Below are 27,982 nucleotides of genomic sequence, written 5' to 3'. Positions count from 1 at the left end.
AAATAGTCAATCATTTTAATCAATATCGTCTTGTCTAAGCATGCAATTAACTTATTTTATATACTTTATATACTTCACTTTGAGAAATAATGACCACGTGTTGTTATTTTGATCTTCAATGATCTCTAATTTTTAGGGTCACTAAGTCTTGCTTAAATATATCATAATAACAGGTTCAGTGAATATTTTTCATTTTTTATTATTGATTTATTTTTTTTTTGAGACACAGGTTTGCTCTTGCTACCCAGGCTGCCGTGCAATGACACAATCTCAGCTCACTGCAACCTCGACCTCCCAAGTTCAAGCAATTCTCCTGCCTCAGGATCCTAATTACCTGGGACTACAGGCATGCACCACCATGCCTAGCTAATTTTTTGTGTTTAGTAGAAATGGGATTTCACCATGTTGGTCAGGGTGGTCTTGAACTCCTGACCTCAAGTGATCCACCCACCTCGGCCTCCCAAAGTGCTGGGATTGCAGGCATGAGCCACTGACCCTGGCCATCTTTTTATTTATTTATTTATTTTAATTTTTGTTCTGGAGATCCTGGGATGCATAGACAGTGAATATCTTTTTTATTTTATTTTTAATTTTTTTTGAGATGGAGTATCACTCTGTCTTCCAGGCTGGAGTGCAGTGGTGTGATCTCAGTTAACTGAAACCACCGCCTTCCAGGCTCAAGCGATTCTCCTGCCTCAGCCTCCTGAGTAGCTGAAATTACAGGTGCTTGCCATCATGCCCAGCTAATTTTTATATTTTTAGTAGAGACGAGGTTTTGCCGTGTTGGTCAGACTGGTCTTGAACTCATTACCTCAGGCTGATCTTGAACTCATGACCTCAGGTGATCCCCCCCACCTTTGCCACCCAAAGTGCTGAGATTACAGGCATGAGCCACTGAGCCCAGTTGTGAATATCTTTTTTAAATCAACAGCTTTATTTCTTAGAGCAGTTTTAGGTTCACAGCAAAATTGAGAGGAAGGTACAGAGATTTCTCATATATTCCTTGCCTGCCACATGCATAGCCTCCCCCATGATTAGCATTTTCCACCAGAGTGGTACATTTGTTACAACTGATGAACTTACATTGACACATTATAATCACTCAAAGTTCATATTTACATCAGGCTTCACTCTTGATGCTGTACATTCTGTGAACCTGGACAACTGTATAATGATATGACATGTATCTATTACTGTAATATTATCAACAGAACAGTTTCACTACCCTAAAAATTCTCTATACTATGCCTGTTCTCTCATTTTCTCCCTAGCAACTCCTGGCAACCATTGATCTTTATCTTCATAGTTTTATTATTTTCAGAAGAGTACAGTGGATATCTTTTAGAATAGTTAAAAAATTAAAGCTCCATGGTAATTGAATGTAGTCATTTAAGATGTTCCTTGTCCTTTTTGTTTTTCTTTTGCTTCTTTATCACTGTAAAGAATGATATATGCTGATGAGATGTGCTTTACATACTCAGAAAACATGATTTGTTTAGTTATTTGGGACACAATAGAAAGGGTTGAGGGAAAGGACACCATGCCGTGCCACACGGCACAAACCGGAGTATCTTGCTCTATGATGTGGGTCCAGATAGACTCTCTAGCAATGGACGGGGACAAGCGCAAGGGGTTGGACTTTATAAAAGTGGAATCACTAAGTCTGTCATACTTACATTCGGTTGGAATTAAGACCAGGCAGTGAATGCTATAGGTAAATACATGTGTTCCTCACTGATCCTCTTCCTTTGAGGGATGAGGTTGACAACAGCCTGTAGTATGATGACATGACTCATCTACAACTAGATTCTGTCATGAGGGATGGTAAGGGAGTTTTGCTTGATGTGAGGTGAAAAAGAATTTTTTTCTCCTACTTGGGAGAAGAGCAAGCTTTGGAACATTCTAGTAGTAAAAGGGTATTGACAGTTTTCTTTCTATATATTTTTCACATCAGATAATACTGACGGGCAGCCTGCCACACCTCCCCAGTGTTTCTTAAGCTTCTCTCTGAGTATGGATAAGCTCTTAAAGGAGTGATGTTTCCAGTGGTTCTTTCTGTGGGAGGTAAAATGGCAGGTGAATTTGGGCCTTGTTATACATAGGGCAGAACAAATAGCTACAACTAAGGAAACCATCCAGCACCTTCCCCAGAAGAGTATTAGCCAGAGTAACACATCGATCTCTCTTCAGCTCTTCTCCACTGGCGGCTGGAAGGTCTTTGCAAGGATTCCTGTTTCTGGTCTGATTCCTATGTTTTGCTGGCTTCTGGTGATATAGGGTGTTTTATTTTAAACTGAACAGTTTGAGCTGAAGAGCTAGAGAGGCTGTGTTGTGCTATAACAAAATAAGTGCAGTAGTTCCCCCTTAACTGTGGGAAATACATTCCAAGACTCCCAGTGGATGCATGGAACCGCGAATAGTACTGAATCACAACTGTTTTTTCCTATGCATACCTATCTATGATAAAGTTTAATTTATAAATTAAATTAAATCTGATTGTGTCAGCAGATAGGGTGTGAGAATTGAATGGTGTCATCAGCAGGAATGATTCTTGCTCATTGGGGGGAAATCTCTCCACACATTTGGTCATGGAAGCCTTCTTTGTTGATGATTGTTGCTGTGGTGTGAGTGCAGAGAAAACCCTGTCGAGTATGTCTTTTTGCACATATAGTGGATAAAAGGTAATACTATATATTCTGTTTTAATGGCCTCTCATATTTTGGTCCAGAAATCACGCCCTTTGACACTGTTGACTCATCACATCTGTTCTGCTAACAATACCATTTTTGCTCAATCTCATAGGGTTTGGCTAAAATGACTTGTATACTACAATTCACTTGTAGATACTACGTTTTTATAAATTTATTCTTCTTTGCATCTAATAAATACAAAGGGAAGAGTTCTTACTGCATTAATTACTTACCAATAGGTATAATTAATGTTAATTCTAGTAAGGTCCCAGGCATGCTCCCAAAGGAATGCTTTGTAAGAAAGCATCAGTCTTATGCTTTAAAAAAACCAAACCAAACCAAAACAAATACAACAACAACAAAAACAGCATCTAAAGCATACACAAAATTGTGCCCAATTTTTTTATGATGGTAGAGTCTTACTATGTTTCCTGAGTTGGTCTCAAACTTCTGGGTTCCTCAAGTGATCCTCCTGCCTCATCCTCCCAAATACTTTAGAGTACAGGCCTGCAGGCCTGTGCATTCTTATGCTTTTAATATTCTGTATATTTATTATTGATTTAAAATGCATTTTTCCTTTTTCTTTAATAGATGCTGGAAGTTCTGATGAATCTACAGTCAGGTAGGATTTTATAGATGTAAACATTTATGTTAACTAAGGAAATAGAGATGGAAGAAACTAATATCTGTTGAGTGTTGTATTCTGGGCTAGACATCCTGCTATGTTCTATGCATTTACCATCTCATAAAGCCATCACAACATCTGTGTTCCTATAACCTACTATTTATTCAATTAACAACTATGGTTTAGTGCAGTCGATTCATTGCCTCATGATCCCATAGTTAACAAAGTAGCTGGCCCACAACTTGACCGTCAGCCTGCCTGCCTTCCAAATCCCTTCTCTTGCTCCTCAGCATAGATTGATAGACATCTGTGCAGCCATTGGATCAAGGTATAGGTCTGAATCAGTTTAATCAGATTCATTAATTCAGTTTAAATACTTTAAACTCTCATTGAAAGTTATTGTTAGCATGTGGTTAGTCCAAGAGTTTTTCCTAATAAATTTGACAATTTCAGTGGTAACCGGTATCTTATTTTTACCATCAAAGACTTTAGGGCAGAACTTACTTAGCTTTGGCCATAGGACTGGAAGTTTTACAAAAATAAGTTTAGGCAAGTCTTAGAGAGAAATGATTTGACTTCCAAGTTTGGTTTTCCATTTAGGTCTGGAGTTCTGTTGACTTCCATAATACTTTTTTAAGTCTTGTTTCTTTTTCCATGACTTTTCTATATCTTGTCTTGATTTTTAATGCTTTCCCCTCTGCTTTTTTTGTGTTTCTTTTGTTCTATTATTTTTTCAAATTCTGTTGGCTATGTACTCCCAGTTTTCCTATAGACGGAATCAAGAGGACATAGAATTACAGAATGTTAAGGAATCTTAGAATGAATTAAAATACCTCCCAGTATTTTTACCTGTGTTGAATATTCCGGTCAAGTGATTCTGTAGATAGAGAATGTGAGGCTCAAAGAGATTAGTATGCTTTTTTAGACATAGCAATTGGCAGAAATGAGATTTGAACTCATTTTAAAGCCCAGTACAAACAGGAGTGAGTCTGGTGCACACAGTGGATAGAATGAGAATGGAATTAGCTGGTGAACCCAATGGAAGTAGGTAATAATGGAATGAGCAGGGGAAAGCCACGTTTGAAGACAAACAACACTGGATTGTGTAAGAGTATGAAGTCTTCACTAAGAGATGAAAATATTGGGGTTTATGACAAGTTTGATAAAGATACATTATAAAGATGAAAGACACAAGAAATTTGGGAATTATGTACAAAGGCACATTACAATAGAAGGTTCAAGAGAGCTATAAAAAGTTTGCTTTCTTTTTATCAAGGATTGACAAACGACGATTTTTACTGAAATATGCTAAAACATTTTGAGACACTGGCAGGAGTGTCTGCAGCAGACAGAAATGTGGTATTATCTACTTCCATCCTGACTTACAGAGGGGTGGCTTAGAGACCCTGGAGTACTAAGAGGCTGGAGACTGCTGAACTACATAGATCGTGGTACAGGGCAGGTGCCTCCTTATCTCTGCCTCTGTTCCCAATTCACTGATGTCCTTCCCACGTCCAAGTAGGCTGGGTCAGGGGCATGATTGTCTGGTAAATCAGTCATGGAGTTCGGTTGGGTAGTTGGCAATGTGTCTGTGCTGGGGGAAGGTGACGGAGACTCCAGTTGGCTTGCTTTTTAGGATGAGGGATATAGAGATCTGTTACTCCTGGTCATTTGAGGCCATCCTTTCCGGAATCTGTGCTTTCATAGACTAAAGAGTTGAAGATTGAAGACTTCTATGGAGCCCTGCAGTAGTGGAATCTGAAAGTGGATGCCCATAGGAAGAAAGATATTTAGATAGTAGTTAGAGAAATAGAGGTACAACTACCAGGACTCTGTATTTCCTGCAATCTCTCTCCTTGGATGTCTGAGTGCCTATGAAAATTTTTAATGGCTTATTAGCTTATGTGGACCTGAATAAGATAGTACCTATAGAGTGAAAATAATGGGATTTTATAATTATTAGTGTTTTAATCTTTCTGGGAAAAGTATTCTCAATAAGAACATACAGCTTTGTTATTTGACTTTTGTATATTTAGCTTTCATACATTTCAAATATTGCAGGGGATTCCCTATACTGATTTAGGGCAAAGGACAGCAATAGGACCTTCCTCAGTGGGTTCCATGCTGAGGAATCAAGACTGCCATTTTGAAGTGAAGCAGATTAGTCTTTTAAGGAGAGATAGATCAAGGAAAAGGTACAGTGGATCTTTCTACCTTGTTTGAAGTCATAAGCTTTCTTCCAGTTTAGGTAACAACATTTATGTCATCCATTAATTGAATTTTAAGCTCAGCTTCAGGAAAGATAATTTGTGTGTGTAAATTACTGTCAGACTCTGCCAATATATTGACTGTCACTATTTGTTATATAAAGCTCAAGGTCAGTTTTCATTGAATATTTTATAGATTTAGACAGATGGAGGCAGAAATAGGTAACTAAAATCTATTTTTAGAACAGAGGCCATATTTTAATTGTATCAAGAATCATTATTTAATATATGGATCACCGACCTTTCCCCAGATTATGTCTTTTGTTTGAGGGGGAAGCTGGCTATAAACTGGCAATTATAAAAATTGTAAAGAAATCAACTTGCCCATTTTCATTGTGTGTTTTTGGTCTCAAGCGTTTTCCATGAACTGGATGTGGATTCGTTGCCTACATCGGATGACAAAGACGTGAGTGTTGCTACTAAGGTAAAGTGGCCTCTTGTAAAATTAATTTTCTCACTCTGAATCTAGTTTTGCACAGTATTTACTTTTCAGATTCAGCAGTGGTTTGCCTGTCATTGTTTTATGATGATAATGGAAAGTTGGTCAGAGAAAAACATACATATGGCTAGTTGATTCAAAAAATTTGTTTATCTTTGGTAACTAACAAAAATTGACAAGTACTGTGACAGGGTGGGAGCTGTGAACTGGAAAATAAGTAGTGACAGGAAAGTTGCATTAGTAAATGCTTTCCCCAATAACGGAAATATGAAATTTGGTTAAGGTTTATTTGGATAAATAGTAACACTTTGACTTTTTAATCATACAAGTGTGACTTTCATACTATTTATACCTCTATAAATCTTCAGTGTTCAAATAATTTGCAGTAATCATGGACCCCCTCTGGTACTTTTTGGTGGTGAAAATGTCCAGGACATAGCATAGAGCTTTTTCTTGGAAACTTATTATTTTGATATCATATAGTTTCTAGGGGAGATTGTTTCTCTACCTATATTATTCTGTAGTGAGACTAAAATAATATTAAAAATTGTAGAAAAATGGCTGAGTGTGGTGGTGAGTACCTGTGGTCCCTGCTGCTAGGGAGTTTGAAGCACGAAGATTGCTTGAGCCCAGGAGTTTGAGAACGGCCTGGGCAACATAACAAGAATGTATCTGATTTAAAAATATAAATTGTGTAATGTAGAAATTTAAATTTATATTCTCAAGATTTGTATCGCAAAGGGATTTTTTTTGTGTGTTTTATGAGATATCCATGAAGAGTTTATATAAAACATTTCGTCTAATTTCATCTAATTGAATAACATGTATTTTGCTGCAAATAACCAGTTCTAGAAGCAGAGACTCTTAATACCACTATAGTAAGACTTTAACATCATAATTTTATCATCGTAGTTTATTTAAAATATTTACTTGTCCGGATTCAGTGGCTCATGCCTGCAAGCTCAGCACTTTGGGAGGCTGAGGTGGATAGATCACCTGAGGTCAGAAGTTCAAGATCAGCCTGGCCAACGTGGTGAAACCTTGTCTCTAAATAAAAACACACAGAAAAATTAGCCGGGCATGATGGCACATGCCTGTGTTTCCAGCTGCTAAGGAGGCAGAGGCAGGAGGATCACTTGAACCCAGGAGGCGGATGTTGCAGTGAAACAAGATCACACCATTGCACTCCAGCCTGGCTGACAGAGCTTGACTACATCTTAAAAAAATAAAATAAAATAAGATAAAATAAAATAAAATAACCACTCAAAGTCCTTATAAATAATCATTGGAAGCTTCTGCATACCATGAACTCCTGGAGATCAATAAACATACTTGTGTGTATCCTGGAGGGCCTAAAATACAGTCTTCTATGTAAGAAGCATTTTAACTCTTGTTTTTTGAGATGGGGTTTCACTCTGTCCCCCAGGCTGGAGGGCACTTTTGAGATCTTGTCTCACTTCGATCTCTCTTTCCTGGGCTCAGGTGATCCTCACACCTCAGACATCCAAGCAGTTGAAATTATAGATCTGTGTCACCATGCTTGGCTGAGTTTTCAAAAGACAGGGTTTTGCCTTGTTACCCAGGCTGGTCTTTAACCATTGGGCTCAAGTGTTCTGCCCACCTCAGCCTCTCATAGTGCTGATGTTACGGATATGAGACGTTCAGCCTCAATATTTGTTTAGTCTGAATAAAGAGACAAGTGAATTTTTAAATAATAGAATGTTATAAGTAATATACCTAATGTATCTAATAATTGAATATTGTATTTAAAATATTGCTTACATTTGTGTTCTTGTTAATATTTAAAGTTATATAACTTTTGATGTGTTATGTTGAGGAATTATGCCATAAATAACAAGGAAATAAATTAGAAATAGGTAATCAGTAGCAAAGAGGGTTACAATATATTTTCTAGTATCATTCAACTGGAATCTTAACATTGTGATTTTAGATTAACATTTCTTAAATGTTTTATTAGCCCCAACTCATGTTCTATTAAATATACCATTTCAAGCTATACATTACCCTTTAGAGTTCTGGTGACAAATTCTTTTTCTGGGTGGAAAGTTGATGGAAAGTTCCAGGTTTCTCTCTTTTATAATATGTTCTTTCAGGTAGTGGTAGATGACCATATTTAGCTAATTGAAAGTTTTAGAGTAATGAACTTTATCACAGAAGTACTTACTAAAAACTAATTGCTGCATAAATATTAATTAGTATTATTAGGGATATGAAAGAACAAAAGGCTCTGTTACAGATTTATTTCTCCATATACTTTATTGCACTTCATGTTGTTTCTTTTCTTTCTTGACTTAAGCTCATATTTCATTGACCAATTAGGCTTGTTTTTCACTTGTATATCTCTTTACTCTCACATTTTAAATAGAAATTTTGGGGGAGTCAGGGTCTTGCTCTGTTTCCCAGGCTGGAGTGTAGTGGCATGATCTTGGTTCACTACAGTCTCCACCTCTCAGGCTCAAGTGATCCTCCCACATCAGCCTCCCGAGCAGCTGGGATACAGGCACACACCATCATGCCTGACTCCTTTTTGTACTTTTGTGTAGAGATGTGTTCTCATTATGTTGCCCAGGCTGGTCTCAAACTCTTGAACTCAAGCAATCCACCCACCTTGGCCTTGCAAAGGGCTGGGATTATAGGTGTGAGCCACCATATCTGGGCAACATTGAGGTTTATTTAAAGGAACTGGTTAGGGCTGTGTGTGCTGGTGCACACTGGTTATCTCAACAGTTTGGGAGGCAGAAGTGGAAGGTTTACTTGAGCCTAGGAGGTTGAGACCAGCCTGGGCAGTATAATGAGGCCTTGTCTCTACAAAACTACCAATAAATACATTAGCCTGTCATGATGGTATGCACCTGTAGTTCCAGCTATTCAGGAAGTTGAGGTGGGAAGATTGCCTGAGGTCGGGAGGTTGAGACCACAGTGAGCCATAATGATGCCACTGCATTCTAGCCCTGGGTTGACAGAATGAGATCCGGTTTCATAAAAAGAGAATGATAAGAAACTCTTGATGTAACTCATTATAATTTTTTAAATGGAAACTAATTCTTGATATTTCCTTAGCAGTGTGTCCCCGAGACATTGTCACAGCCTTTACCTGGACCTTCCCATGAAGGAGGCAACAGAATAGTCAATGGAAAAGGAGAAGGTGAGAAGTGTATTTTATTTAAAAAGTCATTTGATGGAATGTTTCTTTTAAAACATGAGCACTAATATAGTCTCCTAGCTAAAGAAAATGTGCTATTAACTATAATAAGTAAAGAAGAAGTCAAATGCTGATAAGTTGTGTCTCTAACCAAGGGTCAGTAGTTGATTCTATTGGGAACACTACTAAAGGAGCTGAATGTGAGCTCCATTTTAAGATTCTCTAAGACCTGAGGCAACTCAGGAGAGAGGGAAGAGGAAATGAATAAAGAGAAAGAAAGAATGAAGAGGGCAGAGTGTACATATAATACATAAAAAAAACATATGCGGGCAGTACGAAAATGTGTCAGCAAATTAGAGTAACATTTTCCTACTCTTGCTGTTATCCTCACTACTGGGGAGGCATTAAGGATTGAAGTACTTACCACACAGACCTGTGTTTTATCTACCATAGATGAATATCACCGTAAATGGTCAGCCATGTATGGCTATAATTTAGTTTTATAGAAAATGGTGTAAATTCATGGGATAGTATCATATAGGCCAAATTAACATAGTTGAAAAGAACAGTGTTGGGTGATTTATGGAGAAGAAATTAAGTAAAGAAGGTGTTGCCTGATTAAAAGTTCTCTAGAAACATTATGACTTACAATGTAGTATTAAATTCAGGGACATAGTAGGGAAGAAATTGACACTAGGCCAAACAGGGCAATTAGGGTAAACCGATATGCAAGCACATCAGTGTAGAAAAGGGCATTCAAATTGTCATGAATTAGTTGAGGAGCTTCTGGAAAGTGCACATTGTGGTTCAGCAGGTATGGGATTCTGTATTTCTCATGAGTACTCAGGTGATGTTGGTGCTGGTCCGTGGACACAGCCCTGAATAACAAGGCAATAGCCTTCCTTTAGAGAAATCTGGAAAAAGAACCATTGAAGAGCAATTTAAAAAATAACAGAATCCAGGGAGAGCATTAATTTCCTTTTATTTCTGAGCATGATTCTAGCCACAGGGGAAGGAGAATGAGATGAAAAGAGAGATTACAGGTGTATACTACTCCTGAACACAGATGACAACCGTGATCGCAATGATCCATAAAAAGCAGCTAGGAAGGGAAGCATCAGGATGACAGATCTAAAAATCACTTTTTCAAAGGAAGAGGGATTGTGAAACGACAAGGAGGGAGGAAAGAAAGATATTTGCTGTGTTCTTGGGAGTTAAAGCCAAGTAAACTTGAGATGAGTCACTTCCGGTTGCTTTGGCCTATGGCCAGTCTCACAAGAGAGGTTATTGCTGTGGAGAGTACTGGAGGCAGGAGGGAGTGCTAGACTTGGGGTAAACTGCAGCAGCTCATTTCATTTCATAACTGTCAGGCCTCAGAGAGAGAAGTTTCACTGACATGAGTGAATAAGATGTGATTAAATTGCATATAGATACTTTGGCTAATTTTTTTTGAGACAGCCAGTTATTTGATATGATAGCTGTTTTATAAATGTCCTTTACAGTGTAAGGTAATATACCAAATTTAGTTAATTTTAGATGCAATTATATTTTAAAATTCATTCTGTGAATATCAAATTTCTCATTTTCAATAAATACTGCACTGATTTTGCAATATAAAATGTATTCATATCCAGCAAGTCTGTGGTATTTCAGTGTTTTCTTTTTTGATAAATATTTTGATATTGGAAACTGATTCTACATAGTTTATTTGATGTATTTTATGGACCGCCTTGTATGAGTGGATCAAGGAGCTCTAATTCAAGGCCAAACGAGGGGATAGGAGAAATGTAGGTGCTGCAATAGCCCATGTGGTCATGGGAAAAATGAATATTTTATTTAGCTGTGATTTCATAAGTGTGTATCCCAGCTGATCAATTTAAAACACTGTCTTTGATGAGAGGTGAATTGCACGTTCACCTGAACTGTCATCTCAACTGTGTATTTCCTCAGCGACAGGACATGGGGAATTTATCTGTGGTGTGCTGGCAGCAATGCCTCTGATGTGTTGAGTGAAAATACTCTGTACCTTCACCCTCAGCCTTGACATTGATACCCTCAGGTTTGATTTCCTCATCTGTTTAATGGTCTCTTTTCTCCTCATCAGCCCACGTGTTTACAGTGATATCCTTGCTTTTCTGTTTTAGGTATAGGCATTTGAAACATAATCTCACTATTGAAATGTAAACTGAGTTTTAGGAATCCTATATTCCTATTTTCCTCACTATATTTCTGTCATGTTGCTGTCCTACACAAGGAAAAGAAGCAGCCAAGAATTACCCTCAAAACCTTAAGTAATTATTTTTATAGTCAGACCTGAGAACTCAGCTTGATAGTAACACTGCCTGAATATTTGGTTGGCCCTGTCATACTTACATATAATTGATGACATATCCCCTTTGCTTTGTAGGGCCTCCTGCACAACATCCTTCCTTGAAGGTAATTAATTATGCATATTTTTGAAGCACTAATTCCATATTGTATAAAATATATATGATTTGTGAATCATTTTCTTTTAAAACCCATTCAGCCTAGCACTAAAATGGAAGATCCTGCTGTGAAAGGGGCAGCACAAAGAAAGAAAGTACAGACCTTGAGAGCAGGTATGTTATCAATACAAATGGAATGCTGGAAATAAGTACATTAAATGATGGAAGTGCTCACATTATTCTTACTGCTAATCCTATTTGTTCATAATTGAATGGAAGGCATTGACATAAATGTCATTGTTGGTATTCATATTTGAATAAAAACAAATTTAGAAGCCATAAAAATATTTTTAAAATGTAAAGTTTGACTCAGATGTTTCTCTTTTAATATTTTGAATAGCATAAAGTTTTCAATATAACATTTTTGTTCTTGTCAGGGATTCAAAGCAGTGAATTTTGAGACTCTAAGATATTTCCAGTGAGTTATGTGCTAGTTGGAGTTCTGATCTTTACCTAGAGGAAGGCTTTACTTATTAACGTGTCAGTTTCTGTGTTAACTCTAGATACTTGTTGCTAGTGTTATTACACTGATGATCTGAAACCAATCAGATGTTCCAATGAGCAGACTGTGCGTGTAGGTGTATGCACAGGTGTGTGTATGTGTGAGTTTTGGTGTCTTTGATTATTAAAAATGAGGAAAGTAACGATTCATTTATAACTGGTAGACAGTCTTTTAAAAGGGTTATTTTGAGACTTTTTGGTGTTAAGGTTTTTAAAACATGATTGCATAGAGGCTACCGACATCGTAAATTAGTTTTCATTTCAATGCCCTTTTGAAATCTTTGACTATATAGTGATGCTCCGAAGTAATATGCAGAATGTTTTATTTGTGTCCTAAAATGGTATATGAGTGGTTCTACACTTTACATACTTTTCTGCCACTTTCTTTGGTGTATCGTATTTTCCAGATGCATCCACATTGATATGATTATCTCTGGTTTAACTCATTTTACACTTTTCATTGTATTCCCTTTTACCACTTTACCAGTTTCAGTTAGACTCTCCTGTTGCTGATAAATGAAGAAAGAAAGAAAAATAGAAATAATGTCAGATTAAAAGGGCTTTTTAAAATCAGTTTGTGTCTATTAATATTTACTATATGAAAGTTTAAAGCTGAAAGGTTCAGAATACAAGCATGCACCACCATATTTTATACATACTCTTAGAACTATGACTCGTGAGCCTTTAGCCTATGAAGTTAGGACAATTCATTTCTCTGAGGAAGAATGCTGCACTGTTCTCAGAAAAGAAAATTGAAAATAGCAAGTGACATTGTCTTATTTGACCTCGTGGACATCCTTGAATGAATCTGAAACTCCAGGGATGCTCAGATCAAAATTCAGAAATAATGTTTTGAAAAATATATGTAGTTTGTGTAAGTTCAGTGATCATGAACCCTTGATGGCCAAGTGACCTTTCAAGTTTCACTTCTGCATTTTTTGCTCTTTTCCTTGACTTGTCTTAAAAGCTAAAATTCAACAGTTTTGTTGATACAGAAACCGGGAATATAACTTTTAAAATATATTTCTGTCCTATCTCACAGCGTTGTGTACTCTTCAGATCTCGTGTGAACATAGACTTATTTTTATAATGGAAATATTCGGTCCTGTTGGTGTTTTTGAGACAAAGTCTTGCTCTATCGCCAAGGCTGGAGTGCAGTGGCTAAGTGTTGGCTCATTACAACCTCTGCCTCTTGGGTTCAAGCAATTCTCCTGCCTCAGCCCCTCAATTAGCTGATATTACATCCACGTGCTACCACATCCTGCTAATTTTTCTATTTTAGCAGAGATGGTGTTTCTCCATGTTGGCCAGGCTGCTCTCGAACTCCTGACCTCAGGTGATCTGCCCACCTCAGCTTTCCAATGTGCTGGGATTATAGGCGGGATCCACTGTGTTGGCTACAGATAAGATTGTTAAGGCTATTGTATTTTATATAAATCTTTGGTCTATATTTAAGGCTTCACATGTGAATTCTGAAGGTATTCATGCATTGAGGGAAGATCATCTTGGTTAAATGAAGGCAGTTTTTAATTTAATGTATATTCATTATAATTTTTTTGAAGTTTTTGTCTCTAGAACACAAAAACACACAATAATATCATGTGTTTATTCTCAAACTTATTTATTCAAATATTTTCTTATCACTGAAGAATCTTAATTATTAATAAACAAATTCCTCATGGAAAACAACATATATAATAGAGATCGTTGAGTGATTCAAAGTAAATTGTAGTAAATCACAGAAGCTTAAAACAAGTTAAATAAACTTGTTTGAGTTAATAGCAATTACAGGACTTGTAAAATACATTAGACCACGAGGGAGTAGTGTGTTTGTGGGGTAAATGACAACATGGTACTGCTTCAGGGAAGAAAGAATCTTTACACTTTATTACAATTTGTATTACTATTTACATTCTAATAAATAAAAACATAATTTTCAGATATTTTAGATTATGTTTCTACTAGTTGAATCATCAATAGTAAGACTTTTCAAAGATTTGGGAAGTTGTGAGTTGATGATAAATGTCTATCACCATCAGTGATGAAAAATCAGACAGCAACTACAGACTTTGGACACACAAACTTCATAGTTAAAGAAAGGATTAATCTTGGAGCTGTGTTACTATCAGGGAATTATATTCTTCATTACCTGTGTGAGTCGCAGCTATTAGAGTAGGAAGAGAACAAAGAAGGGAAGGAAGCATAGAACATGTTATTCTCGATTCCTTTGGCTGGCTTCATGCTCCCACAGTTCTGACTTTTCAGAAGTCATTTTGTGGCCAAAAGTCCTTTGTGTTTCCTCCCCTTGTGCAGGCTACACCCAAACAGAATGCTTCTTAGCAAGGCATTTGTATTCTTCCTTTAAGGAAAGCAACATACAAATAACAAAGAGAATAAGGAGAAAGAGTAATTTCATTGAGTTTAGTATTTAACATACATTTGAGAGTGGTACCATGATTATATTTAGAATTTTGGGGCTGGATTGGAAAAATTGGGGGCTGCTGCAGACGTCTACAGATTTCCTACTCAAAGACAATGTGGCTTTGATTTATTTTTACATCTCTAATTGTGCAATTATTAGTTACAACTGTATGCAATGTCACTAAAAATACCTTCCCAAGCCAAATATTAAATAATGCCTATAGCTTTCTGTATTATAGTGTTGATTTTCCCAATATTAATGGGAACCATTGAGCATTTGCCTTATGGTGTCTCCTCAGCTGTACTTACACATTCCTTCACCTTGTCTTAATGGATAGTCATGCACTAGGAGTATGGGTGTTCAGAAGAGCTGTATCGTTTAAAGATAACACAGGAGCATCCAATTTAATTCTGCTAGAACACCAAGTCTATTGACTAACTGCGGCTAATATGGGGTCTACTTTACATACAAGTGAAATTCAGTGCTCTTAATCAGTCATATGGTCATGTCAAGAGTAATAAATTATGCAATATATTTTCACCCTTATAGTTTTAATTTCTTTTTCCCCTTATGTCTAGAATTAACATTTTGTTTTACAAAACATGATGATAGTCTTCTAGAGTAGTGATGACAAGTTATAAATCCAAAGTTTCTGAACTATGCAAATGGCTTATTTGCTTCTATTTTCTCATGAGCTTGGTAAATCCAGGAAGCAGAACTTTTAAAAGAAAATTCCCAAATGTGGCTGGGCGCCGTGGCTCGTGGGTGTAATTCCAGCATTTTCAGAGTCTGAGGCAGGCAGATAACCTGAGGTTGGGAGTTTGAGACCAGCCTGACCAACATAGAGAAACCCATCTCTACTAAAAACACAAAATTAGCTGGGCATGATGGCACATGCCTGTAATTCCAGCAACTTGGGAGGCTGAGGCAGGAGAATCTCTTGAACCTGGGAGGCAGAGGTTGCAGTGAGCTGAGATAGCACCACTGCACTCCAGCCTGGACAGCAAGAGCAAAACTCCATTTCACACAACAACAACAACCACCACAAAACCCAAATGCATTTCCTGCACATGGTAAAACTGAAACAGAAAAAGTGTAAAGTAAATAGAAGTAACTGAAACAGTTTATGTAGATTAATTTACTTCTCATTTGATAAAGTTTGTAAAGTAATGAGCAGAGTGTATTGCTCCAGGGACCCAGATATATACATTTATTCATGCAGTAAAAATCCATTCTTATAATGACCACTGATACTTATATCCTAAATATTTCTGAAAACATCTCAGGCCTGCATCATCTTTGCAACATTGCCTTATGTTTTATTTTTGTTCATTTGTTTATGTGTCTCAGAATTTTATGCTCCTCACAGTATTTAGAGTTAATTATCTCTAATGCAAATAGATCCATGAACCACTCCTGAATACCTAATATCCAAGCATCTTAAAGATATATAAGGATTTCAGAAACTGACTTCTGGGTTGGGCATGGTGGCTCATGTCTGTAATCCCCGCACTTTGGGAGGCTGAAGCAGGTAGATCATTTGAGGTCAGGAGTTCAAGATGATCCTGGTCAAACAGGTAAAACCCCATCTCTAATAAAAATACAAAAATTAGCAGGCGGTAGTGGCATGCACCTGCAATCTCAGCTACTTGGGAGCCTAAGGCAGGAGAACTGCTTGAACCTGGGAAGCCGGGTTGCAGTGAGCCAGGATCATTCCACTGCACTCCAGTCTGGGAGACAGAGTAAGACCTTGTCTCAAAAAAAGGAAAGAAAAGAAAACTGATTTATGCCCAAATCTTCATCCATAGCCCGTTCCCCATCTGCCTTTTTCTCTGGAATTACTGAGCTGCTGGCAATGGTCCCTCACCATTCCTCTTTTGCAGAGAAATACATACACTCTTGGAGGCTTCTCTCCCTTTCTCGTTGCTTCCTGGCATGTGCTCACCCTTTCCTGCCCTCTGCCTCACTTAATCTGGCTAACCTCACTCTCTAAGTCGCAGCTCATGCATGATCTTTAGGAAAGCCATCGCTGACAGCTTTTATTTTCCTTCCTTATACCCCAGTGCTTAACACATAGCAGGAACTCAATAATTATTTAGCAAAGTTAAGACTGTTTATACAAAGATGATTCAAAAGATTGTCCTCTACAACCTAGCAGCAAAGGGGATCAATATGTAAAGACATGATGTGCAGTTTAGGTGGTAAAGTGACACTGGAAAAATTGCCAAAGTACTAAGGGAGGCCCATGAAACAGACACATGTGTGTGGAGAAAGACAGCTAGAATGAAGGAAGACTTCACACAGGATTCTGAGCCTTTTTTCTTTTTCTTTTTCTGTTGTTGGAGACAAGTTCTTACTCTATGCCCCAGGGTGGAGTGCAATGACGTGATCGAGACTCACTGCAACCTCAAACTCCCGGGCTCAAGGGATCTTCTCACCTGAACTTCTTGAGTAGCTGGGACTGCAGGCACATATCAACATACCTGTCTAATTTTTTGTAGAGTCAAGGTTATCTATGGTTCCCAGGCTGGCCTTAAAACTCTTGGCCTTGAGCAGTTCTCCCATTGTGGCCTTCCAAAGTGCTGGGATTACAGATGTGAGCTATTATGGCCAGCCTACATTCAGAGTCTTAAAAGATGAAAATAAATTTTTCAGAATAGCAGGAGAAAACATTTGTGATGTAAAAAATGGGGTGCACACTAATTAAGGTGTAAACAATGATAATTTTGCAAATTATTAATAACTGCCAACTCAGTGTGTTGTTAAAAAGATACTGTTATGAATTATAGTAAAGTGTTACATTGTATATTTTGACTGTATTTCAAAATTTGTTTTGTTTGCGACAGCTTTGTTTATTTATATTGGGTGGAACAATTTGTAAGTGACCCTGAGATTTTGTATGGCTTGAACCTGGTGATACCTAGTGTCTCCCCAAGGGGTTTGTTGAAGTTTTGGATAATGAGAAGTATTTCTTAAAGAAAGAAGTAAATATTTCAGTCAACATTAAGCTTCATTTAAACTCTCAAAATATATAATACAAAGAAATTTTATTCTCTATTTTTATAAAGATTATAGTCTTTATCTAACTGTTCTTAGTTCATTTGAACTAAACCAATGAATTTGTCAACAGAACAAGCCTTACTAGTGGCTTCAGAGGAAGAGCAAGAAAGGTGTGAAAGAAGCGAAAAGAAGCAACCACAGGTATATAAAAATTTAAGTTTCTTGTTTAACATTGTTTTCTTTTTTTTTTTTTTTTGCTTTAGTAACAAAGCATAGACCAAATGACATGACCTTTTAGGCTATACCTTTAGAATCCAATGGATCATAATTTTATATTCAATTTTTAAAACATTTTAACCTGTTACAAAACTTAAGATATTCTTACTATCTCTAGTAACTCATAGCTGTCTTTGCTCTTGGAATTGAGGCAAGAAATCTTCAGAATTCTCTTGCTCTTTTATTTTTATAACCTTACTCTTAATACAGAAGGTAACATGAAATATTGAGTCTCATTACTAAGAAATCGAAATTATGAACAATTTAACCATGATGGCCACTGAGCTAAACTAGCGCTAAAGGAGTCATCATTGCCAGTGGTTCAAATGTTGCAGTTTTATATTGCTGGTCACCAGTGTCCAGTTTAAAGATTTATTCTGTTTTGTGGTCACCAGTTGACTTCAGTGTCTGTGTTCAGGAAGTGAATGGGGTCATAAAAGTCAACCCAGTTGCCTATTAAGAGAATCCTACCTTGCAGAATGGGACCTTTGGTGTCAGGGTACAAACAATAACTTTATTTCAACATAAATACATAGAAAATATTCCTACAATTTAAAAAATCCATCCACTATCACTAGTGGAACTTAAGATATATTAGAAGTGGATATAAGCAGAAAATCTATCTAGATACATAACACTATCATAGTATATCATTTGAATTGGAATTTAAAATTTTGCTTCTCTTTGTTAGTGGTGTTCAGTTTGGCTCTTAATAATTGAGTGTTTGCCTAGTCTCTAGTTAATCTTCAGAAATATACATGCACTGTAGGGGCTCACTCTTTCTGGTATGCTGAGGTAAAATCTTTGTAAGAGAGGAATCTTTTATAATACTACATATCTTTGAATTCATTTCTGGTAGATTTAACACATAATGAATTAAGTTGAGTCCAAACAAACACAGAGAGTTCAGCTTGCCAGTTCATGTTTCTCTCCTATGTTAAGCCAAGGCACATTATTTTTCATATTTTAGTTACAATCCCATCATATAAAAGTAGCGACACATAGATTAAGTATCAGTTAAATTTTAATTATTTTTGAACATTTCTTTGTTTGTACTTGATTAAAGCCAATTTTAAAACATGCACTCCAACAGAAAAGACAGTAACTGAGAAACAAAACAAGCAAATTTGTTTTCCATTTTGCACTTGCCAAAAAAAAAGATCTCAAGAACCAGAACTGGGTGAGAATTGTGATAACGGGAATCTATCTGTATATTCAGGACTTTCTTTAATATTCATTGCAAACAAGTTCAAGCTGAATATTGGTGAAAGTTTTGAAAACTCCAAAAGTATTGCTTGCCCTGAGGCAGAGCTTCTACATAGTAACTCTAAAGAGGGATGAACAAAAAAGGAGTGCCCTCTGATCTGATGAGTCATGTCCATGATTGTGAGGAGGAAGATATATCTGGAGGGTCTAACTCTGTGACACTCCAGGCGGCGCCTGAACAGAGGAAGCCCATGAAAAATGTCTTTCATTCCATTCCCACTCCAGGTCCCTGAAATATACTTGCCAGTCATCTTCTAAGTTTCATTTAAATGAAAATAAATCAGACTATAAAAATGATAACAAACCAGACACATAGCTTGCTTCTAAAAAAGATGAAGAAAAAATATTTAATGATACAGAAACCAAAAAATTAAGGAACCTAGTAATTATGATTGAAATGAAAGATGATTAAGTGTTTGACATGCAAATAGCAAAAAATATAAACCCGAATACCACTATTTGGAAATTAGACATTAGGTATTGGCCTCAATCTAGAGATCCTGAGAGTCTTTTTGATTTGTGGTTTACCCACCCCAAAGAAATGAAGCTTATGATTCAGATAGAAAGCTACAGTATTTCTGCTGCTACAGATACTTCTAAAAACAGAAAACCAATACAGTGCTTGTTCCAGAAGCCACCATATGACAATCCCAGTGCTAACAACTACAAAAGCAGGAATCTTGAATTATAAAATGTGAGTTATTCTCTGCCACATAGTGAAAAAAACACCAAAAATATAGCTAGGAGACTTACAGCAAGATATTCCAAGGTTTAAGAATGAGATAGGCATGTTACAAGTAGAGTTCCGGGCTTTGGAGAAAGAGAAAGTCCAACTTCAAAAAGACAGAGGTTCACTTGCTGCTTCTCTTTTTTCTCTTTATCAATTATTTGATTTAGTCAAATTTTCTATTCAAGAAAATCTCATGCGTACAGTTACAGTGGGGTTATCTAAATATGTAATTATGTGTCAAAGTAGATTAGTTCTGCTATCTAAATAATGGTTCTGGAGAATGTTCTCATAATGTTTGTTCATTAATCAACCTAAGTCTCACTCTCAGTCTTCCAAGTGGCATATGGGCTGGGAAACTAATTCATCCATATACCAAGAGACCTTCTGAACCAGATAAACATAAAGAAATTGGTAAAGAAATAAGCTCTAGATTCTAGATTCTTTTTTCTGTATTCATTTAGAGATGAACTACGTTTATTTATTAATAGAATGGGAATACAATGGGAGGGAAGCAATGACTGAGATGAGCCACAAAAACACATCTCACCTTGAGAGTTGCAATGAATATTCCCAGCCAAATGAGTCTGTTTAATGTGTTTTCATGCATGAAAGTTTATCTGCTTAGCTCAAACTGTTTGAACTTATAGTCCCATCATGGTTATTTCAAATACTTTTGAAAACAGATATATACTTCCACATATTTTTAAAAATCACCACTTTCCAATTTTTCTGCTGAATCAGACCTTATGTTGTTTAATAAAGTATAGTAAGTTTTGGCATGTATGATTTTGATCATATAAGAAGCATAATTTATCAGTCAAAAATTTAACCTTTGACTCTTAAGTAGGAAGTTGAGTTCTGTACATTGTGTTCTAAAGATAGAGATTTTATTCTTTCAAAGTAAAAGCCCATGAGGCTTTTTGCACCCTGTGAGGCATTAAATTGCTTTGTTCAAGTTAGACTTTTAATATATCTGACTAATTTGATAAATTGATTTTTTATGTAATTCAGCAATATGGAATTGTATCATGTTATTTGGTGCCATGAAATGCTAGTGAATGCCACCTTAGGAGATGTGGATGAAACATTTAATATGTCTTGGTTGGTTTGACTCCCATTATCAGTAGATAATGGGGCTAAAGTTGGTAACTGGACCATATGCTTTCCACCTATCAACTTTTGTGGTAATCGAATGTGAAATCTGGGAAGCATCGCATTTTCCAGAATTCTGCACTAGAAACTCAGCAGTTTCACTCTGCTTCTTGTGTTGTGGCAAACTTTGGTTCCCATCCTTCAGGGAGCACGTTTACTTTTTTGATATCCCAGGATTCAAATGAAAAAAAAAAAAAAGAGAGATAAAAGGCAGTGGGGAAAAGAATAGCTTAGTGCAGAAAAGGGAAACTTCTTTACTGTTCCTGAAGCCCCACAAGGTCACATCCTCTTCATCTGGCTATTTCATGTAAAATCCAGGTGGTAAAGACAGAAGACATATGTTACGCCTGTGTCTTTTTATTTCTCTGTTTCTGCCAGTCAGATAGTATAAAAATTTATATCAGGCAGCAAAGAGTGGATGGGAATAAAAGCACAAAATGGAGAAGAGCCTTTTTTGAAATTTTGTAAAATTTTTCTGTTCACTCAAACAGAAATAAGCAGACTTGGCAAAAATTTCAATGATAAAATGATGAGTACCTTATAGCTATAATCATTATGTACAATGATAAGATTAAAGTAAACACAAAATACTTTTATGATAAAAATGGTGACATTTAACCTGAATCAAGTGAAAAAATCAGGAAAAAAGTTATTTTTATTGAATAAAATAATAACAATTATTATTCATATTACTTTTATTAAAGGTCAAAGAAGGAAATAATACAAACAAAAGTGAAAAAATACCAGTATCAGAAAATCTATGTGATTGCACAGCTGCTGCTGACAGATTACCCCAACAAAGAAAGACTGGGGAAATGCATCCTCAGCAGTTTCCCAAGAAGCTGAAAGAAGAGCGTGATAGGTAAGCCTAGGACACGGATGTTTTTTTCTTTCTCTTTTTCTTTTTTTGATGGAGTTTCTCTCTTCTTTCCCAAGCTGGAGTACAATGGTGTGATCTCGGCTCACTGCAACCTCTGCCTCCCAAGTTCAAGCAATTCTGCTGCCTCAGCCTCCCTAGTAGCTGGGATTACAGGCATGTGCCTCCATGCCTGGCTAATTTTTTATATTTTTAGTAGAACTGGGGTTTCACCCTGTTAGCCAGGCTGGTCTCGAACTCCTGACCTCAGATATTCTGCCCACCTCGGCCTCCCAAAATGCTGGGTTTACAGGAGTGAGCCACCGTGCCTGGCTGCCTATAGCAGTATTTAACAGGAGGTAATTGTCATTGTGCTATAAACTAATGCAAACTTGGACTAATATTCCTTATGATTAACAAGTTTTATATTTTTACCAGGGATATTTAGTCCTCCCTGGTAATCAGAAAAATGCAAATTAACATAAAATAAGATATATTTTTAAAAGTCATGCTGATATTTAAAAAGTAATTACCAGTGTTGGCGTATGTGAGGAAAAATGCATTCTCATACACCGTTGGTATATGAAATTGGTAAATTATTTCCGAAGGGCAACTTAGTGCTTTGTATCAAAAATTCAAATAACCTGACATCCCTTTAACTCAACAACTCCATTTCTGGGACTAGATTTCACAGGAAAACATAACTTGTGTAAACATACACACACTTATTAAGGACATTAATTATATATTACACATAATGAACAATAGGTTAATAAATATATAAAATCTATGTAATAACAAGGTGAATTGAAAGTATTTAGAAAGTAATATAAAAAATATGGGGTAACAGATGTTAGACTCTTTAGCCTAGTTTTGGCTGACAGTCATCTGCAGATATAGTTTGTATGAGGGACAGCTGAAGGTGCCATCTTACTCTGTCAATCATTTGGAGAGGTACCTGCAATATTTCATAAAGATGAAAATTTATTTCTAGTGAACTTATACACTTGTCAATAAATAGTAACTTTAAAAATGTAGTTGATCGTAAACAATCTTTTCTGATAAGGGAGTAATTATGATCGTGTGATTTAAAAAGGTAACTTTGAACTTGTAACTTTACTGAATAATCTCCAGTATCCTTTTTTATAATATATACTAGAGTGACTAGTAACAGAAACTTTAGTGGAATATCCTTTCCTTACTACTTTTCAAGTATATGCATTCTTTTGAAGATGTTGAAGTGAGAAATTAAATATCTGAGAGCTGCAAAGGAAAAATAATCCAGAACATGGAAGTTTTATTAGGATGATAAACAACATCTGCAAAGGTAGATAACAAGATGAGCTCTTTATTTTTTAACAAAATGCATTTTAAGAGAAATGTCTTTATCTGCAGATGCACCTTAAAACAGGAAAATGAAGAAAAAATAAATGTTAATATGCTGTACAAAAAAAAATAGAGAAGAATTAGAAAGGAAAGAGAAAAAACATAAGAAAGAAGTTGAAGCAAAACAACCTGAACTGACTGTTCAGTCACTAGAGATGAAACCAAAAACTGCAAGAAATACTCCAAATCAGGTAAATCAATCTTTGGTAAAAATTCTATATTTTAAACATTATTTATCAATTTTACTTGATTTAATGTCCACTTGATTTAATATATACTATAATAGGTCTAAAACAAATCAGAAGTGTTATCTCACTTTTAAAAATGAATGGTGACACTTACAGGTACAATTATTAATATTTATTATAAGTCTTGGCATCCACATAGGATATTATTTTATTACCAAGTGCTTTTGCAAACAATAACATGCCATAATGTATACTTAGTGATAACCTATTGATAAAAATGTTGTTCCCAGTAAAATTGTTCCTTGTACTTCCCTATTTCATATTGATTTCTGTACCTAAAATAAAATAAAGAAGAAACAGAAATTATTGCAATCACAAATAATCTCATGATATTCTAAGAAGAGCTCTATAAATTTTATCTTATTTACCGTTGGTGTTTTAAAATAAAAGTTTTATTTTGTATTGATATAATTATACCACAGAAGTAACTGTGATCTGTTGGAGAACTAGAAATAGACTCAGAAGTCCTGGGGAAAATCCTGTAGCTTGCTTATATTTTTAACCTTTCTTTTTCAAAATTATAGTAACTAGAGGAGTTCATCAATGAATGTATATAGGAGTGACTAGTATAATGTCTAGATTTATGATTTAGTAAATGTAATTCTTAGAACTGACTATAGAAGTGTTAAAAGAGTCAAATTGCAGTAGAATATTATCTGGGAAGCAGAACTGTAATAACTTTGGGAAATTTTATCTGTCCAAATACGTGTGAACTAAGGTTCTTACTATAGGGTCGTGTAAGGGTTAGATATCAAAGTGTAAATGCATTTTTTGATATATTTTAATTTAGTCAAATTTGTTAATGCTTTAATTTATGCTTTTGGGTTTGTTGTAATTCAGGCAAAGCCTTTTCCAATTCTGATATTCTTACAAATTCTCTGGTGTGCATGTGTGCGTGTGTGTGTGTTTACTTTTATAAATTCATTGACTTTAAATAAATTTCTGAACTTTTTGGAATTTACGCTCTACAAGGTTCAAAGTTTTGCTTCAACTTTTTCTCCTGTTGGATATCCACTGACAGTAAACTTTTTAATGTACGGTTGTGCAGGTTATTGTTTAGCTTCAGAGGTAATCATGATATGTTATTTTATGGAGTACTAGCTAAAACTGTCTTTTATTTTATTTAGGATTTTCATACTCATGAAGAAACGGAAGATCTGATGGCTGAAAATTGCATTTTGAAGACAGAAATTGCTATACTCAGGCAGGAAATACAATGAAAAATGACAACTTGGAAAAAGAAAATGAATATCTTAAGGACATTAAAATTGTTAAAGAAAGAAATGCTGCCCTTGAAAAGAGTATAAAACTCACTGAGGAAAGAGCAAAAACAGCATTCCAGGATCCACAAGAGCTGAATGATCTCAAAGCTAAGAATAAAAGGCTCAATTCCGAACTGCTGAAGAAAAAAGAAAGCAAGGCAAGACTGGAAGCTGAAATTGAATCTTATCAGTCTGGACTGGCTGCTGTTATAAGTAAGCATAGTGAAAGTGTGAAAACAGAAAGAAATCTAAAACTTGCTTTACAGAACACACAAGACATTTCTGTGCAAGAAAAAATGAGTTCTGATATCTCCGAAGTTGAAGATAAGAATGAGTTTCTCACTGAACAACTTTCTCAAATGCGAATTAAATTCAATACCTTAGAAGATAAGTTCCGTAAAGAGATGTATCAAAATGCAGAAGCTAAAGTGAGTAATTCCACTGGAGAGTGGAACTGTGTGGAAGAAAGGATATGTCAACTCCAGCGTGAAAATCTGTGGCTTGAACAGCTACTAGATGATGTTCATCAGAAAGAGGATCATAAAGAGATAGTAATTAATATCCAAAGAGGTTCTATTGAGAGTGGAAAGAAAGACCTCCTGCTCGAAGAGAAAAATAAGAAGCTAATGAATGACTGTGATCATTTAAAAGAAAGTCTCTTTCGATATGAGAGAGAGAAAGCAGAAAGAGTAGTAAGTATCAAGGAAGAGAAATATTTTCAAACTTCTAGAAAGAAAATTTAAACATTTGGTTCTGGATACATGTTGAACCTAGTTGAATATAAAAATCAATAGATGAAAAGTGTGTTTACCATATTGTATAATTCCATTTACGTGAAGCATCCAAAAAAGAGAAACGTATAGGGACATAAAGTAGATTAATGTTTGCGAAGGGCTGGGGCTGGAAGCTGGTAATGACCGCTAAAGGGCGTGAGGGATCTTGTAGTGATGGAAATGCTCTAAAGTTGGATTGTAGAGATGGCTGCACAACTTAGTAAATGTACTAAAACTCGTTTAACTTAAGTTAAAACAGATATAGTATGTAAATGATATTTCAACAAAGCTGTTTTAATAAGAAAACAAAAAAGGCAAAATGTGTTTACTCCATCAGCTTAGAAATATACCTTGTTTCTAGGAAATAAAAGGTAGAGGTGAGAGATGATTTACTTTGAGAAAAGACATTGTGTCACCTGCAAAATTGTATTAGGCACAGAGTTATATTTTCAGGTAGATAGTCCTGTACTGGTTAAATAATAATTTTAATGTCTTTATGTTGCCACATGTTAAGCCCATGATGAAGGTATAAATGGAAATGTTTACACCTGAAATGAGTCTTTTTCAAATTACAATTTAATTAAGTGATTTTCTTTGACACTTAATTCTAGATTTCCCAGATGAACTGTAGTACATTGCTGTGTCTTGTCATACCTTGCTTTAAGTAGCTTTTAATATATTTTAGTTGGTATAGCTTTGTTATTATTCGTATTAACAAATCTGAAAATACATCAAATTACATATTTTTATGACCACATAATGTTTTAAGGGCACCTACTTGTTATAAAATCATAATTTAGGATATGTGGTAAATTTTAGCAAAACCGTATTTGGTTTAGTCTTCCCATTGGTATTTAGAGTTTACTTTGAATATTTTTATTAATAATTATCTCATAATTTTTATTTCAAAGCTCAATGACTATCATTTGAATATAACTTTGTCCAGTACAAAGATACTATAGCTGCCTGTGATTTATGAGTTAGGCATTAGATCCCCATTTTCAAATGAAAGAGGGGTGGCAGGCTTCACATACAGTGGGAATGGAGTAATTACAGAGGGAGTTGTAGGAGCTTGAAGTCAGAGAGGGAGGTAGAGACCTGTTTACGTAGGGCCTCAAAGGTCATTGGAATTTTACTTTTATTCTGAGATAGGAATCTGTTAGAAGGATTTGAACAGGTGATTGAATATGTTAGGAACTTTGAGGTTGATTTGAGCTTCTAAGATGATTGAATGGTGGGATGAGTCTGTTGCGTAAGTAAGAATACGAATTAGGCAGGAAGATAACACATTCTGCATTCCTCACTGAATTCAGTAATAAATAAAAGTGTGTACATGTGATGAAAAGAAGGTGAATTAATGTGTGTGGTGATAATTTTCAAAGTAGGTACGTTAGAGTTCAATAGTATTAACATAATTTAATAATAAGGCAATTAATAAAATCAGTAACAAAAATATTTTATCAGGTGGTTGTGAGACAACTTCAACGAGAAGTAGCTGATTCCCTTAAAAAATTAACTATGTTAGAGTCTCCACTGGAAGGTACATCACATTGTCACATTAATTTGGATGAGACACAGGCCTCAAAGAAGAAATTATTTCAAGTGGAAAGTCAAGTATGTATGAAATTTAACATGTCGACAGTTTTTCTGCAGCTGATTGAATTATATAACATGTTTTAGGATACTAATTTTGGCAGAAGCTTTTGTGTTTTAATCATAATTAATTATTTCCATTTTACTATGTTTATAATGTACTTTTCTTTTATATTGTGACTTTCATTCTAGCATTTTGAAAAACCATTATATACCTTTTCTCTTGCAACACATGCCCTTGGAAAGGTTGAGAATTATACATCATTCCTCACAGAAAATTGACTTTTCTCCTGTTAAACAGTATTTTTAAGTAATTTTTGTGTTGCTCTGATGAGGCACGCCAGATTAAATCAGAGGAGAATGTTTAATGGAATGTTCCAGAAAATTATCTTATTTCTTCACTTTTGTGAATGAACACAGAATCTGTGTCTATTTATTTCACAGATTCTAGGTTAACTTGTACAGAAAGGCCACTATACTATTCTTTGAAATGTACTATTTTAGGTTAATTTACAAACTATTTGAAAAGTTAGGCATTTTCTTTATCTTTTATTTAAAATATACTATAAAACTGTAGAAATATTTAGATTTGATATAGTATGTACATCAAAAATTGAGATAAAATTATCTTGGTCCTGCCATTGGATTTTAAAAACAGTTTCACTGATATAATTCACATATCAGACGGTTCAACCATTTAAAATGTGCAACTCAGTAATATTAGTATATTCACAACATTTTCATCACCCTGAAAAGCAACCCCACATCTCCCAAGCATGACTGCAACCTTCCTCCATGTCTCTTCACCTACCCCTGTTATAGGCAACCACCATCTACTTTTGTCTCC

At 35.6% G+C, this 27,982-nt stretch overlaps 1 pseudogene; it reads left to right on the top strand.

The window, feature by feature from the left end:
- The window catches only part of LOC119621454 (putative ankyrin repeat domain-containing protein 20A2), a 43,584-nt pseudogene extending 16,584 nt beyond the window's left edge, over positions 1-27,000 (top strand).
- Positions 27,001-27,982: the final 982 nt, after the last annotated feature.

This window comes from Chlorocebus sabaeus, chromosome 2 (genome assembly GCF_047675955.1).
Source record: "Chlorocebus sabaeus isolate Y175 chromosome 2, mChlSab1.0.hap1, whole genome shotgun sequence".
Taxonomy (NCBI): Eukaryota; Metazoa; Chordata; class Mammalia; order Primates; family Cercopithecidae; genus Chlorocebus; species Chlorocebus sabaeus.
This window is presented reverse-complemented; position numbering and strand designations above follow the sequence as displayed.